This window comes from Cyclopterus lumpus, chromosome 14, assembly GCF_009769545.1.
Source record: "Cyclopterus lumpus isolate fCycLum1 chromosome 14, fCycLum1.pri, whole genome shotgun sequence".
Taxonomy (NCBI): Eukaryota; Metazoa; Chordata; class Actinopteri; order Perciformes; family Cyclopteridae; genus Cyclopterus; species Cyclopterus lumpus.
In genome coordinates, this window is record NC_046979.1 from 18,359,332 (window position 1) to 18,377,143 (window position 17,812).

The following is a 17,812-nucleotide window of genomic DNA, read 5'->3' on the forward strand; positions in this document are numbered from 1 at the left end:
GTGCAAAGAAACTTTATTCTTCTCTAAACTGAGAGATCACATAAAACAACAGGCTCCACAACAGCCGCTCACCAGGGATCTCAACAGGACGGACCGACACTGGTGCAGGAGACAAACAGGTTTAAATACACAGGGAAGGGGCAGGTGATTGGACACAGGAGGAAACAATCAGGGACACAGACAATCACAGGGACAGGAAGTGCAGGAAAACAGAAGACACGAAAGACAAGGACTTCAAAATAAAACAGGAAACAAGACACACACAAAAACAAGCTCATGACATGCTGTGCTCCTCACTTCTTCAGGCCGAACATACGCGATTCAAAACTCAAATTCTTTTGTGGGGATTTCTTGGGAGATTTCAGGGAAATAAAATCACCAATACTCACTAATATCAGTCAGAGCAAGGGACATTCTCTTTTGTCGCCCTACTGGAACCACAAGTTGTGCCCATTGTGTTCCAAGGTGAAACCTGGCATGAGGAAAGCTGGCTGTATGCTTTCTTTCTCACTCCACATGTCTGTAAAGTCCTTAGTTCAGCACAACGCGTTGTGTCGCAACACCTGAAATATTTTTAACAACTCCTCATTACTTTTTACAAGACTATCTGACGCAATAAAAAGCTTAATAAAACCTAATGAGAGAATAAAGTTCACACCACGTAGTAAATACTGAGAACATATAAATGCTATTGCTCTTTGGCAGACTCCAATCAGGCATTGTATCTAATATCAGCCACTAATAGATTATAAAGCGGGTTGAACATTATAAATGGCTGTGTAAATGTGTTGCTAAACGCGGTTAAGATGCAACAGTTGGAATTTAGTCAGGTGGGACAGGTTGGCTGTGTGACCTTTTAGCAGCTAAAGCACAAGGACTTTAATGGCAGAGATGTTGACTCTAATAACATAACACATTTAGGTTGTTACTGGCAAATTTCAGGATATATATATATTTCATTTTCTGCCTTGGAATACTCTCGGTAATTTATTGTGTATTTGTTTTGATCAATTTAAAAAATTTTTTACATCATGCACAATTGTCTCCCACCAGAAATATGAAACATGTGGGGCGAAGTGAGGAAGCCCAAATAAGGCGTCGCTGCACTGAGGGTCCAGGGAGACTCAATCAGATAGCAGTAGTGGCAGATTGGCTGTGTGGGCGCATGCATGGCAGAGTAGGAAGTCCTCTCTTAAGTCCCGCTGCGCCTCCCTCTGTGCCAACGTTTCACACGGACTGCCAAAGCTCCGTCTGTGATCAGGAGCCTGCAGAACCGCCGCCAGCACTCCACCACGTTTTATTTACGGACACTTTCCTGCAGGAATGCCGAGTTTGAGGAGCTGAAATGCTGGTTATTTCTGCTGTAGAGCGATTGCGCTGCTCGGACAATAAAGAGCAACACAGGTTTCCATCTGTCAGTGTACGTCTGATCTGGTGGTTATATTTGAAACCGGGACGTTTTGTCCTTAATTGCTCTCTTGTGAATGAAAAACCCTGGCCTTCCCCATGGAAGGCCCGTTAGCGGCTTCTGACACCATAGTGTTGTATGAGGAGATTTTTAATTCAAAGTTGCAATCGCCTCCCTGGGTGAAGCAGATCTACAGCATGATGGCTGTATTGCAGCGGACCCTGAGATAACAGGGCTATTTTTAGGGAGAACAGTAATGGGTGACAACCTTTTCAATATCTCAGCAAAATTCAAGGCAATAGTTCACAATCTTGTTTCCACAGCTACATGTGCTGGTGAGGGACAAAACCAGCTAAAGATTAACTGTTTCATTGCAACCTGTTAATGGCCGTCGGAGGTCACGCGTCTGGGGCTGTGGAGGAAAACGTAATAGCTGTCATGGGAGTGGGGCCGAACAGAGGTCAGCGACCTTTTCCGTCGATCTAGAAGCCCCGTCGCTTTTAGTGAGTGGGAGTGCTGCTATTTGCTGCTATTTGTGTGCCATATTTTGATCAATTATTAACTAAATGAGGACTGGTTTGCATCAGAAACAAAGCGCTGCAGATATTCTCAAGAACCTTACCACAGTTGTTTACATGTTTGTTCTCAAATGTGATAAACGCACTTGAAATTCATTCAGTTTCTTTATTCTACTTGTCGCTGGTAATGATGGCTTTGGCAGCAACATAAACACAGTGTCAGTTTTTACATTTTATACACCTTGAGGGTAGAAGATGCACACTGATCGGAGGCGAGTGCTTTCTCCCTATCTTTGTACTCGCAGTGTCAAAGTGACAATGGTGCACAAGAGAGGATGAGGATGAGGAGGAGGAGGAGGAGGAGGAGAGCGAGTAAGAGTAAAGACAGGGAACAGGCATTCCTCGTGTCTTCTCTCACTGTTCACATGTGAATATACAAGCGTTGAATAATTCATAGTCTGTGGGAGGGTGAATAATGAATACGTGCGATTGATTAAAGGATGCATGCTGATGAGCGAGACAGAGGAGGGCTTCCCCCGCAGAGTGATCTCTCACCTGCTCCATCAAATGCAGAGGAGCTAAAAAAAGCACACGTACATTTCATTGAGTACAAAGTGTTCCGCCTGCGCTGCGAGTTGGATTTTGCCACTTGCCATAGCAACGCAATGCACAGCGCCGTGCTCTGCTTGATGCATTTGTTTGCTCCAAAGCTCTCTGAAGACCGTGGAACTATCGTAAATGGAGTGAAAAGGAGAATCCATGTTTAAAGATGGTGAATAATACATCGCTGCAGCATCACGCAGGGCTGTGTCTGCACGCTGGGGTGGGAGCAGCGCCGGGTACATTTTGGGTTTATCTCCTTCCTCCCTCTGACTCACATACACACACACACACACACACACACGCACACACGCACACACACACACTCTCTATCTCTCTTTCCGTATGCGTGTATGCATGTTAAATATTCTCTGTGAAGTTGTACATGTGTCTTTGCTGTGGTTGTTTTTGTGCAACATGGGTCATTGGTTCCAGTGTCGAAAGTAACTCCTCACCTCCACCCATGCAACTCCCACTGTTAGGCACAACTATTCTAAATATACACTTCACATGTATGTGAAGAAGCAAACCCCCCCCCCCCCCCCCCCAAGACAAAAGAGCATGATGCACTCTTACTTATTAAAGCGATGGAGGCGGGATGTGCACATGTTATAACCCAAACGGTTTCATTGAAACTGTGGCAAAACACCAGGGATCTCTACGATGTGCACTGTTAAGACTTTATTTTCTTAATCGTGAATGTGTATAGCAGCATGTGTCACGACAAAACAAGGGGGGGGGGGCAACACATTGGGCAATCGAGGGAATTCATGTGTGCCTATTTGAGGCAGCACTGAGGGTTTCCCTTATATTAATGATGCCAAGCAGCTGGGTGTCCATTCAATATAGTTGCAGGAATAATTTATACTGACAACACACACACATTTTGAAGAAATATGTAAGGGCAAAGGCTTTCAAAAACTGACATCTCCTCTGATTCATCTGCAGTAAAGAGGAGGTTGACTGCTTCAACAGAATTGTAAGACGAGTCAATCAGGAGGTCCAGAAGATTTGAAAGATTTCATTCTGCAATTACCGGATCAAAAGAGTAGTTTTCATTGCCATGAAAAAAAGCGTATTATTTTTTCATAATAAGTTATTATTTATTGGGTTTGTGTGGGGCGGTGTTGTTGGAAAAAAACAGTTTGATTATCTTCTCCAAGGAATGACATCAAGATTTGACTAATGTCTGCCATCTAGAAAGATTTGCTTCAGTTACCTTCACATTTCTGGTCATTTATTTTTGGGGCAGCATTCCTCAGTTGGATGTGTGTTTTTGGCAACTCAAGGGCAGACATCCACAGCGAGCTGAAGATCACACAGGTGGTAAGCAACAGTTGCCTGACATTAGCATTCAGTTAGAGTTGTGTCTCTGACCACCTGATGAAGTAAGTCTAATGTGCACTCTCCTGAGAAAAATATCTGTCTCGTTAGCAGCTAAATGCTCGATTATGTTCACCAGCCAGTCGCTAACCTTTTCTATCTCTCTGCTGTTTGGTGCAGAGCGGGTCGTGTACAGTGGCTGAAAACGTCTGCCTGCTGCTGCTGAAAGTGAGGTTGAAAGGTGTTGTTCACTCTTTGAAATGTCACGGTAGGAAAAGCCCAGTTGTTGGCTAAACAATAGAAATAATGATGCTGGATCACATAATAGCAGTGAGACTGAACCAAAACCCCCCCTGTAGAGCCGAAGGGCTGGTGGTAATTCACTGTGTGTTCATCACTCTTTTCACACTGCGCATCGTCAGTGGTCCAATTGTTAATATGAGTGCAGCTTTAAAGCCATGTAGTATCTGAGTTGCTTTCCTGTGTGTGTGTGTGTGTGTGTGTGTGTGTGTGTGTGTGTGTGTGTGTGTGTGTGTGTGTGTGCATTTACTGAGTGGCTCAGATGTCCATGCCTCTGGTGTGGGTCAGTGTTCTCCAGAGTGGACCAGGATCATGGGGTCTTCAGCTGAACAAATAAATCAATGTTCCCTCTCTCCTTGCCGTGACTCATCAAAGCTCCCCAGTCGCATTCTTTAACATGACCTGATGAAAAAAATATAAATGAGAGATTTCACAAGAAAACTTTTAATGGATAGTAGTGTGATGTGATAGAAGAAAGAATAACGGACAGGCTTAAGAATAAGCAGCGTTATAGACAAAACTATAACTATCAGCTATAGACAAATACATTAGTGTTTGTTTACATCTTTATCATAGTGCCATTTGTCACATATTTCTATGCTCACGACATAATTTGTTATTAGAGGAGTGGTACGTTCTGATCAGTGTTTGGCTTCCACAAACAATCGAACACTTCCTGTTCCTGCTTGTGTGGAGATTGAATAATGATATGTAATGAATAGGAGGCAGGCACTGCCAGAAAGTTCACAAAGAGACAGACACAGAGGATGTCTGGGGGACCATTTCTCATGAAACCACGCACACACACACACAGACACACAAAAACACCCACACCCACACACACACACACACATTCCTTTGCTTGGAAGGAGTGTATGCCACATACTTGAGATCTCAGTATTCGGGAGCTTACAATGACAGCAGGTGTTGACTGCGAACCCTTCTCTTCAGTAAGAGGACATTGGGAGCCCATTTTCCTTTTCCTGAAAGGAAACATTCTCCGAAGATGGTAATCTGTCATAAACATTCTTCTATTTGAGTTACATCCATCCATCATCCATCTTCTTCTCCGCTTATCCGGGGTCTGGTTGCAGTGGCGGCAGGCATCCTCCTTCCAGCTTTGTCTTCCGGTACAAGGCCTAGCTGCATCACTGCTGACACCGCACTGCACCTGTCCATCTACCCCGAGATACTTTTAACTCCCTCCCATGGGGGAGTGACTCACTCCCAACCTGGAGAACCCAATTTGCTGGGACACTGCCCCTCCCCCCCCCAACTGCACCTTGAGATCCTACCATTACATTACATTACATTACATGTCATTTAGCTGACACTTTTATCCAAAGCGACTTACAATAAGTGCATTAAACCGTGAGTCCAAACTCAGAACAACAAGAATCAAGCAAGTACAATTTCTTCAATAAAGTTAAACTACAAAGTACTATCCGTAAGTGCCATTTAAGTGCTACTAAAGTGCTATCGGTAAGGGACATTTAAGTGCTACTACGGCATTTAAGTGCTACCTATTCAAGGTATAGTCGAATTACAGTCACAAACCAAATCGGTGCAAGGTGGACCACCTGCTGGAGGCCAACATCCACTGAAGACCGGTTTGACTTTTTGACGAGTATACAAGGACTGGATGGCTCGTAACACCGGCCCTGGTACCCGATATTCCCGTAGTAACTACATGCACAACTATAATGCAAAACTAATGTGCTGAATGTGGTAAACATTATACCTACTCAATCTCACCACGTTTATGGGTTTGGACATGTTAGCATGCTCACTTTGACAGCCTCTCAGAGCGTCTAGCTTTGGCTGCAGACTCTTAATCTTGCTACATTTCTGTTTGTGTGCTAATGAAATATACGAGATGCAAAGAGTTGGTAAGAACTAGAAGTATTGGTCGGTGGATTTTAGGACTTGAACACAGCCTGAGTAGCTGAATCCAGTATTTATGGTACGCTAAGCTAACCGCCTGCTGGCTGTAGCTCAATACAGATATGAGAGTGGAATCGATCATCTTCTCATCTAACTCTCAACAATATAAAAAAACGAATTAGCATATAGAATTATTACAAATTATCTCGCAATTTATTGAAAATGGTTTGACTTTGGAAGCAGTTATATTTTCTTCTACCTCTACGGTTGACTTCCTTTATGGCAGGCCACGAATTTATTATTCCTGGCATCCATGCAACAAGAACCAGTCGGCTCCAGCATGCACCGGGCCGAAGGTCTTTGCAGACGTCACATTCTAACTCACCGACTACCTGTCTGGCTTGGCTCAGGGTCTCCATCACTACTGTATTCCGGGGTACTAAGAATGGTTGTGTGCCATGACGTGATACCGTTTTATTTCTCATTGTCTCAGGGTAGACAAGGTGTCTCTACCTTTCCCCTTGGCCTGCGTCACACAAACTGTACTTCTACCCTTTCCTGTGCTTTTCAAGCCTTCAGGTCTGTTGATGGAATATTGAGCCCCACAGCCATAGATTCACTTCCGTTAGTCATTTGAAAAACAAAACAAAAAAGTAACCAGGATAATATCTCATTATACTTAGCTCTAGTGACCAGCACCAGAGGAATGTGCATTTCCTGTCCAGCTTTCCAACTCATTGACACACCCCGATGTTAATTAAAAGAGACGTTTATAGTGATGTTCTTTATAAAAATAATTCAGTCAGCAGCTCAAAAATACAGTGACGCTGTTATCAAATTATCAAAACTAGTTAGTGAACTATTGACTTCCACATTTTAATGGTGTGTCGCAGTCACACTGTGTATTTTTTAAGATATTTCAATGGATTTTGAATGAACATTTTTGAGTTGTAGAGAAGACTTTTCAGCTGAAGGTGAACTTAAAACTCAGCTGTGATCAAAGCTTGAAAATAGAGGTTGTATTTGATCACATTTATAAATGTGTGTGTGTGAGTGCATGTGAACAAAGACAAAACTGGTAGTTTGGCTCAAACGGCTCAAGTACACTTTTTAGACATCTAGTTACTGGTTGTGACTGGTTATCAATACAAGAACATGCGTACGCTTTCTTACTGACAAAATGCCAGTAGCACTGTGTATCACCTCCCTCATTGGAACCCATTAATGAATACAAACGGGAATAACATGTGAACACAGAGGCCGATAAGAGTGAGAAAACAAGGTCGCAGACAATTAAATTGCCAGCTTAAAAGCTCCCAAATAAATGGGGAACAGCCCTCCAGTAACAACATAAATTATTATTATTATTACTGAGCAGAAACAACACCAATCTAGCTAATCTTATTTCATGACAACAAGACGTGTGTAGAAAAGTCCTCGACACAGATTAAGTCAAAACATTTGAACAAAGTTTCCAGGACGGTGTGTGTTCGGGCCAATCTGACCTTCTCTGCTCCAACCTGATGAACCTCAATCAACAACGGCTTTATCTGACAAGACAACGTGCGTGTCACCACTTATCTTCACCTTAAGGACATGCAAGGAAAGAGACGGACTCATTCCCTCACCTTGCTCTTTGTGTAGGCCATGTGGTCACGGCCAACACGGGGTATGAGGCTGGAGGGCTAGGAAAGGTTATGATTGAATATGCAGTGGCAACAGTGGGAAAGAGACAGTAATCATGAGAAAGTAGTGGCCTTGTGCACAGACCGCCCACAATAAACAAACCAGAGTGAAACATCTGGAACTGCCTGAAACGTCACCACGGATTTAGGCTGCGAGTACAACCGTCATTTGAAATATCTAATCAGATTTGACCCTGCTTTTTACTCAAATAAATCATTTAAATGATCCCACAGTGCCTGTCGGGTGTCAGTGTCCCAAACATGCAATGACCTAACTGAAGAATATGAAATGAGCGGATGATGTATTGTTTTCCTTCCCTCCAGCTCTCTAACTCATCCACTTAGCCCCCAACTATAAACAAACAATTGTGGGTCTCTATCTCACATCCTCCCTCTGTTGTGATGTCACTGTCCCTCACTCTAACCCCCTATAGAGACTCATCACCTACAGTATGTCATCCTGTGTCGTCTCCCCACACAATTTGTCTGAGACCTGGGGGTTGAGGTCGAGAGTTCAGGTCTGGGTCTGAAACAAAACAAACGCTATGAGGAAAAGGCAATGTTTGAGTATTAAACATGCTTGTATTTCCAATAGGACAAACATAAATAGTAACCTATGGCTTAGTTAAAGGTTAATATGATTGTTAATACTTTTGAAACCTTTTGGGTTTTCAGGTTGTGAAAATCTAATATCCTTGGGCAACTATATTCTTCCACTATATGCATCCTTCATTTACAGCTGCTGTTTTGATGGTTTATTAGAAAGCCCATAACTCCTTCCTGATGTATTTACTCACATTCATAACTGCAGGATTGATGACTTATTAGAAAGTCATTAAGTCATTCCCGAAAGCTCTTTTCTCACTTAATATGACAAGCCTGCAATTAGTACGCTTTGTTGTTACTATGTTATTAATAGGCAAGGCAAGGCAAGTTTATTTGTATAGCACATTTCAACAACAGGGCAATTCAAAGTGCTTCACATAAAACCATTAAAAGCATCAAACATAATGCAAAAGAAAACAAGATTTAAAAATAATTAATAGCATTCATTAAAACATTAAAAACAGTAAGAAAAGCAAGAAATAGAATAACGGTTGCAGTGCAGTTAGATAAAAAAAGATGCAGTAGTGAGATGCAGAAATTGGTTGATATCCCTGAATCGTGTTCAATAAAAGGCAACAGCAAACAGAAAAGTCTTCAATCTGGATTTAAAGGAGCTGAGGGTCTCTGAGGGTCTCTTGGGGGTCTCAGCAGACCTGCAGCTTTCAGGGACCTTGTTCCAGATATGTGGAGCAGAAAAACTGAACGCTGCATCTCCATCATACATGGTTCTTCCACTATAGTAATTCATCATATCTGAAGTTTAAATGTTAAACAGTCTTTAATGAATAGATTTAGGTTACACTGACATGTCAATTGAATGGATATTTCTTATAGTTAAGTAAACTACTACATAAAGAGGCAAAACATGTTTTGCTGGATGAGGATATCCACCAACCAAAGGGAGTTTTCTCGGCCTTGCAACCCAAATGTTGACTAAAGCCAAACCTGAGGCAAAGTCAGGTATGACTAAAGTCATTAGGATGCATCCTCTGGGGAACGGGAATATACATTAATTGTGTAGTTGTTGACATCTATCAGTCTGGACCAAAGCAGCGGATCAACATACCGACATAATACCAAAATAAGTCCTTATTATTACTCCGTAATGCATTAGAAAAGGATTAATTTACCATTTAGAAAGTCATGAGTTACAACTCTTTAAAGCCTTGAAAGTATTCCTTATTGGAAAGTGGTACGGACTTGCTTTACTTTGGTCTCAGTCATTGTTCATCACAGGTCCCGCTAACAACACAACATCTGTGGATGTGTATTTCTCAGTGAAATGCACAAATCTGAACTATTATCGTGTGATTGAATTCTAAAAAGCTGGCGGCTGTTATAATCTGTCTCATATGGAGATGAAGTGGAAGCTGTGGGGCAGGTTGGCAGCCCCCCTGCTGTGGGAATGGATCTAGACAAGGAGAGCGGGTAAACACACATTTTCCTTATCTCACAGGCAATTAAGCTAATATAATTAAGAATTCTATCTATAGTGAAACATTAAATTTAATGAGCTGCTTAAGTTGCCGCAAGACTTTTACATCACTCTTTTATGAAGAAGTTATTTCTTCAGCGATAGTGTTGTAGAATAGTGTTGCACTATTCACTGCTCCACTTAGAGCAACAGCCTATTATACATTGATGGTATCATCATCTCAGTCAAAGGGCATGGCCCGGCCGGTTCAGACACAAATAATGTCCTCCACTGGCGCCCTTGTTTCTATAAATAAACAACATCAGCTAGTGACAAAAAGTCATCCCATTCAGGAGAATAAATCCCTGCAGGATGTGTGATGATAAATATTAATAATCTCGGGGCCTGATGTTTTGAGAGCCGCTCCTTCAGGATCAGAAAAACCCAAACATGCTTCTACAAATGCCAACATGACTGTGGGAAAATATTAGATTTGACAGATTTAGGAAAACATTGTGACTTTTGTCGGGTGACCACTAAGGGTTGAATCTATCCACGACATGATGACTTTTAATGAATGTAGTTGATTGTTGAAATATTTAGAGTAGGTGTATGTATAAAATGTGTTTGCATAAAATGGAAGTGAAAAGCATTCACAGCTTTGTTTTTCCAAAGATAACATAAAATCAATCAAGTGTAAGAGCATTTGCCCCACTAGAGAGCTGCGCTCACTAAATGCGGGGCTACTTGTGGTTCCTAGAGTCCTAAAAAGTAGGATGGGAGCCAGAGCCTTCAGTTATCAAGCTCCTCTTTTATGGAACCAGCTTCCACTTTCAGTCCGGGAGGCAGACACAGTCACCTCATTCAAGAATAGACTTAAGACTTTCCTCTTTAATAGTGCTTATAGTTAGGGCTGACTCAGGTTTGCCCTGGTCCAGCCCCTTGATATGCTGCTATAGGCTTATAGGCTGCTGGGGGATGTTTTAGGATACACTGAGCACCTATCTCCTCTTCTCTCTCTCCTTATGGATGAATTTACATCTCTCCATTGCACCTTATTAACTCTGCTTCCTCCCCGGAGTCGTTGTGACTTCACGTCTCATAGGGTCCATTGAACCTGGAGGTGTCTGATGCCTGGTGAGCCGGCCTCCCGCGTTGGCCCTGCTGATGCGCCCCGCCCCCCCTCCTCTCTACCTCCTTCTGTTTCATGGATTGGAGTTCCATTCATACATTGTCATATTCATGTAATGTGTTTATGTAACTTTGTAAATGCTGTTCATTCTGTACACATGACATCTATTGCATCTGTCCATCCGGGGAGAGGGATCCTCCTCTGTTGCTCTCCTGAAGGTTTCTTCCCTTTTTTCCCTGTGAAAGGTTATTTTTGGAGAGTTTTTCCTGATCCGATGTGAGGTCCTGGGACAGGGATGTCGTATGTGTACAGATTGTAAAGCCCTCTGAGGCAAATTTGTAATTTGTGATATTGCAATACTTTATTCACTAATTACACCAATTATATTGCCTGGATTATTAGATCAATACTTACACATGCAGACGTGCCTTCTTCCGTATTTGTTATTATAGTTTGAAGGTCAAAGTTAATTTTGACCTCGGAAACAACTGTCGATAAATGATTGACAAATCCAGAACAGCTGTATAAATGATATATGTATATTCTTTTGTATCTAATTCATAAATAGATCATATATTATTTATCTGTCTAAAAGGTGAATGGCAGCTATTCATGATCTGTTTGTCTGTTTGTCCTCATGTGGCCCCGTGTGTGCACGTTCCTCTGCATGTGCACCCATCACCATGACAAATAGAAACTGCAAAGTGATCCTGGTACGTCAGGATGGAGTACAAGCTCACGTCAATTCAAGCAGAGCATCTCTCTATTCTGAGAGTATGTCTCCTGCTAAATCTCTGCCTTAAAGCACCCCCCCCCCCCCCCACCCCCCCCCCCCCCCCCCCCCCCCCACCTGTGCAGATGTCGTATCATATAGTCACTGCTTCACACCAGTAAGATATGCTGGAGGCTTCAATGTCTTATTGGGTTTGCGTGATCCGAGAAATCCCCTGATCAACAGCCATCTGATGCTGACAGAAGTTGTCATCTGCGCAACATCACCCAGGGCAGAATGAGGACACTCGCTTGCAGCTGCAGGCAAACAAACAATTGCGGCTGGGGGTGTGTGGAGAGACGGAGAGAGGAGCTTTACCCTGTCGGGGGCCCCGCAGACTCCTTTGAAAAGTTCTCTGCTTCTCATTCCAAAAAAATGCACAAAGTTAGCAGAAGCAAGTGAACGAGAAGCCCCCTTGGACCCTTCAGGCCAGCAGGAAAGAGGCTGAATGAACCTAAAGCAGACATCTGAGAGGCTCGCAGTGTCCCAAACTGCACAACAGAGAAATGAAGTGCCAAGAGCCGGCTGGACAGACAGGAGAACAGAGTGGGAGTAATTGATATATGGGGATAAAGTAATTAGATGTGCTACTCTCCTATTTCAGCTTTATGCAATCCACCACAACATCTATAGATATATGTACTTACGTGTTAGTATACACAGTAGTAAGACCATCCTCATTGGCCACATAAAAAAAATCTGGTTCTACCCTCCAAATCCTGCCGATGCATTCCCTTTGAAACCAGAGTGCTCGCCTTCAGCATAAAATTGAAAGCCCACTAACAGGAAGAAAAAGAGAGGGAAGTCTTTTGATATTTACCTCCTTCCTTCCTCTGTTGTGAAGGCGTCAGAGGTGAGGGTTTGCTCAGCCTTTCGAGAGCTCCCCTGGGAAAGGTGGTGAGGTGGTGTAACAATATATGGAAGACATTTCACCAGCGTCTGGAAAGGAGAGGTGACACAAGTGTCCCATTGACCCACAGCAGGCTTTCCATGACAGAGGCTTCAACATATCTGAGTCACTGTGGAAGGGCGGAAACAGAAAGAAGAGTGTAAACGTATGTTACTAGCGGCCGCTACATCTAGTATTTCAGGATTCTCAGCACTCGAAACCTAAACATTCGAATATTCCCTTGAGTTACATTACATTCCAACAAAAGCCATTCAATATATTGACATACAGCTAATTACTTCTCTACATAGAAGTTTTTATTGTTAGTTGTACGGATTAACAGGAAATGATGCAGCATACATTTAACTGGTGGAACGCGCCGCAAATTTCTTCTGCATGTTTTTGGCAGCAGATCAGTTTTAATTGTTGCATTTACTTAAGTGATTTATACATGTTGCATGGTATTTCTTAATAATAAAATAAAGCACATTGTGGCGGCACTATCACATCAAAGCAAACATTGGGGAATTTATAAAAATTCACAGATAACCTAGCATAGATGTCTTTTTTGGGATTTGTTGGCTGAGTTCACAAGTCCAGTTTTGAGACCACCCAAAGTTTCGCACTTGTTTTGGTCTCGTGCCTTTTTGGACGAGGATTTGTTTCGGTCTCGGGCTGCTGATTCAGGATCAGTTGGAGAGAACGTAGCCTGATTCTACCAAAATGATGCATGGAAAAAAAAACATACCTGTGGTCTAACGGTCCTTAAAACTTAAATTGTATGCATTGATTAGTTTGATGTCAGAAGATAGATCAATGAAGTTTAAATATAGATTAGTTCTGTCAATCTGGAGTCCTAAATAGCTTATATTAGCATTGGAAAGACAGTATTGCCCATTATGGTCTTGAGCTGAAGCTTTCTTAAGTTCTTTTGGCTCATTGTTTTGGTTTTTCTGTGAAATGTAGTGTCAAATGTATTATTCAGTCTCACCACTATCAATGAATTGTCCGATAAAACTCTGATAAACATACTGTACACACCTGCCAAGGTTAGCAACTAACGTTAGCTGGTGAAGGAAGTTAGCCATCGAGCTAGCAGCTGGACCCAGGCAGTCTTCCAGGAGTTACCGAAGACCAAGACTTCAGCCATTCTTTAATTGGCCATGTTAAAGTTTGTATTATGACAAATTGATAATTGTAATCGAAAATTAATTCCATCCAATTATGGCCAATGAATGATTCATCATGTCCCACAGCAAAGCTTTTGTTTGAAAGAATGTTAGACATATTAACAATAGTGTAAAGGTGGTTAAATACTTAAACATTAAAAAAAGACTTACAGTGTGTGTGAATACTGGAAGTTGTTGTTGAAAACCCAAAGTTATGTATATTTATGTATATAGAGCCAACTGAACCGAGCTCGGCACAGCTTAAGTCAAGGACATTTCCGTCTCCTGTCTCTTGTCCTCTCATCCTGCAGTTTGCTGGCTGTCTCCTTCCTTAAAAAATATAAATATTACTTCTTGAAATACATGTTTGCTTCTACATCAAACATTTGTTTTGGCCAAAGATGGGTCTCTTTAGCTTCCCCCCCTCCAAGTGTAGCTTTATGTGTAAGAAGCAGAGCTGTGAGCGAGGTGGCATGAGGCTGGGTGCCAGGTGTGGATGGTGGGTGGGAGGTAGCTGGTAGGCGGTGGGGTTTTGTTGTGATGTACCATGAGGCTGCAGCCTCTCGCTGTCATCGTGAATGATCAGAATGACTCATGAAATTAAATTCAATAAATGTCAAATGAAAGTGCCCGCTGCTTCCTCACGGCGTCCGGGTGAACAGGGTGTGCCGCCAGCCAGGACAAAAATATTGGCACCAGGAAAATGGGTGGATGAATTGTATGACTGCAGATACTATGCTTATTAGGTATCCAATAAAATTTGCATCATCACATCCTCGTGTGGATTTGGGAATTCGATTGGAAACTATTAAGAAGTGTAATCTTTGAACAGGGGGTGTCGTGCACACCCCTCAAGCTGGCGGGACTTCTGGGGCCTTTGACACATTTTTTCTTTCTATCGAATACATCTTCAAGAAATTACTAAGAAACGTTGAAGACAATATGGATATGGGTATTGAGAATATACTGTACTGTGGTGATCCGTAGATTATACGACTTATGATTCCTCAGCAGCTCTTTAGGAAAACCTGTTTCAGCTAAGAATGATGAGTCAACCTAAAACATCAATTTTCTTTATTTTACAAGACTCCTCACCCACTACCCCCAGCACAATGCAGCAGAATAACACTGTTGTCAAAAATAGAACGACTTAACCATGTCGGCCTCCGGCTCTTTGTGAGCGCTGGTACTTAGGTACCTTTGTTTCTGTTAGAAGGGGACTGTCTCTCACCCCAGCCTGGGCCTTCTTCCTGTTGATTGACGCCACCTCGCTCCAAGTCCGTACTCAGGTCACGATGAAGTGTTACTTTCACAACAAAAGTGCAACGTCCTCACAGTTGACAATATTTTGATTTATTTCTCTTCAACATCCTAGAGAAAAAATAGTCAAGGTTCTCCTGTTTATTTAACTGTGTTAGGCCATAGAAGTAACTTTGCTTGAGGTCAATTTATCATATTTTTTTCTGTGGCTCTCAGATAATACCAGGACTTATGTCACGGGTCTATGGGCAGGGTTCAACTTAGGAACCTAATCTTATGTTGTGTGGTAACATCTTATCAATATTTACACATAAGCTGCTATTCTTAAAGCAGAGACGATCACACTGCCGTGTCACTATTATTACTTTGAGATATGAAATACCTCAGTGGTGAATGGAATAAGGAGCTCTCTACTCTCTACTGACTAAACCCACGGCTCCTTCATGTTTATTTCCAGGTTTATGAACCATTGGAAACTACTTGCATTAAGTTCAATCAACTAAAAGAATAGGTTCACATGTTTTCAAGTATATCTTAACACTATACTCACATGCCCATATGTATATTTAAAGAGTTTTTGGTAGCTGTAATTGTTCCTCCTGTTCATACTGACCATAAATAAGGCTACATCAACACAAAATGAGCACAAAAGGTCTTCGGTCTTCCCTTTCCACGACTCAACCCGGTAGCGTTTTGGTAAAACTCCGGAGTTGTGTGGACGCTAGGCGTAAATGTAGTAAATGTAGTAAATGTAGTAGTTGTAGCTTACATCCCCTCCTTACCTGATTCTAATGAAAGAGCCTAACCCACTTGAAAGAATGTCCACCTATCTTTTGAACTTTCTTTGGAAGAGAGGTGAACTGATTGTGTTCCCAGTTATCTGTAAAGGGGATTTCTTTTTTCATTTAGTTATCTTCTTCTATTAGTGTGATGGGGCTTTCTTCCTTATCTGTGCATTCACCTCTTTTACCCCGTCATGAACTAGTGTCTACAGCAGGCCAGACTAATCAGGATCACCTTACCAAAACCACTACTCCTAAAAGTGGTTAATCTATCCCTTTAGCTGACTCTCACAGACCGGCCTCAGAGCCAAGTCAGTCTGCTTTACTGACTCCACTTTGATCGGCTCTGCAGCAGCTGATCTCAGTCATCTAAACAGGGTGCCATGGCGCTCCTCGAACGCCTCAAAGAAGCAGCCGACGTATCAGGGTGCAAACCGGGCTCACAGGTAAAGACACCGCAGCTCGCTTTGGGACTGTCATTTGGGTTTTTTACATTACATGTCATTTAGCTGATGGTTTTATCCAAAGCGACTTACAATCATGTTACATTCATACAACAAGGTTTCTTCCCTTTTTTCCCTGTCAAAGGTTATTTTTGGGGAGTTGTTCCTGATTCGATGTGAGGTCCTGGGACAGGGATGTCGTATGTGTACAGATTGTAAAGCCCTCTGAGGCAAATTTGTAATTTGTGATATTGGGCTATACAAAATAAACTGAATTGAATTGAATACACTGTAGACACAGCTACAGGGAACAATTCAGGGTTAAGTGTCTTGCTCAAGGACACATCGACTAGGGCGGGGATTGAACCACCAACCCCCTGAATGAAAGACGGACCTGCTAACCACTGACCCACAGTCAGCCCGGGTTTTGACCACGGCGACGCATGCTCTGCCCTGCAATTGAAACTCAAGTGTTGTTGAACGGAAGGTTTTGAAAAGGCTTTTTAAACCCAGTGATTTGCTCCTTGACCCGCTCTGTGAGATCCAAAGGCTTTAAGTTGCTTCACAGGATTTCTCTGCATTTATCACAGCGCTGGATGTGAACTGATGTCAGCCGCTGTGTATAAATGAAAGGATATTATCCCCACTGATGGGAAATGTAGCTAATGGCTGTAACAGCGTTTTGGCTGTGATAAGTAGGCACCTAGAAAGATATTACAAGTTAATGTTCCCCTGCTGTTTTGGTGCAATTTTTTTTGAATGAAAGCCATTGTGTGCTAAAGGACAAAGCAATCTCTCCTGAGTTCAATTTAGAGGAAATGTTTGGCTCTTTTTGATTGCTTCCTCCAGTGGGGGCCATTGTCGCCGGCGAGCTGCTGCTATATCACTTGGCAGGAGAGTCGTCATTACCCGCTGGCTAATGTTATATCTTGACACCTCTGTGAGCTATATCACAGGCAGCAGAACAACTCGGTTAGCAGGTGTGTCAATTGGATTAGAGTTAAGGTGATCGGGCCACAGATATTTCCTGGTGACAGCTTGGCGTAGAGACGCACGCATGGCGGCGGAATCGATCGACGGACTGCGTGAGATGCAGGAAGTAGGGACCTCACAAAGAGAGGCAGTAAAGGTGACACTGTTTATTTTTCTCTCGACCACATGGACAAACATCGCCCCAGTGACCTTTAACTACAGCTGGATATCTGATGGGCTGCTGTGTGTGTTTCAGGGAGGGTCACATTCACTATGAGGATGCCTCTGGTTTCTCCCGGGGAGAATGGCGCCCTTTGTCCCGGAGACCCCAGGGACACGGGGCATTTGAGGGGAGATTTTGGAGTTAGCGAGGCGGTGTGGTGGCTGTCCTAGAAGCCTGACTAGAAGGCAATGGTACCCCTGACAGATATTTAGGATCCACCCTTTGATCCCCAGTCTCTCCTGATGCTTAACTGAAGAAGCAATAGAGGCCTGAGCAGTGGAATGAACGGGAGGCTTTCATTCAAGCTTGTGTCTGTAGTCTCTGTCCCTCTCCATGCATGTCTCTGTGAAGGGCTGCTGTCCTCCTCAGCCTGTCCATCACAATAAGCCTTTTGATTCCTTAATTGTGTTGGGGTCAACAGGAGGGGGACGG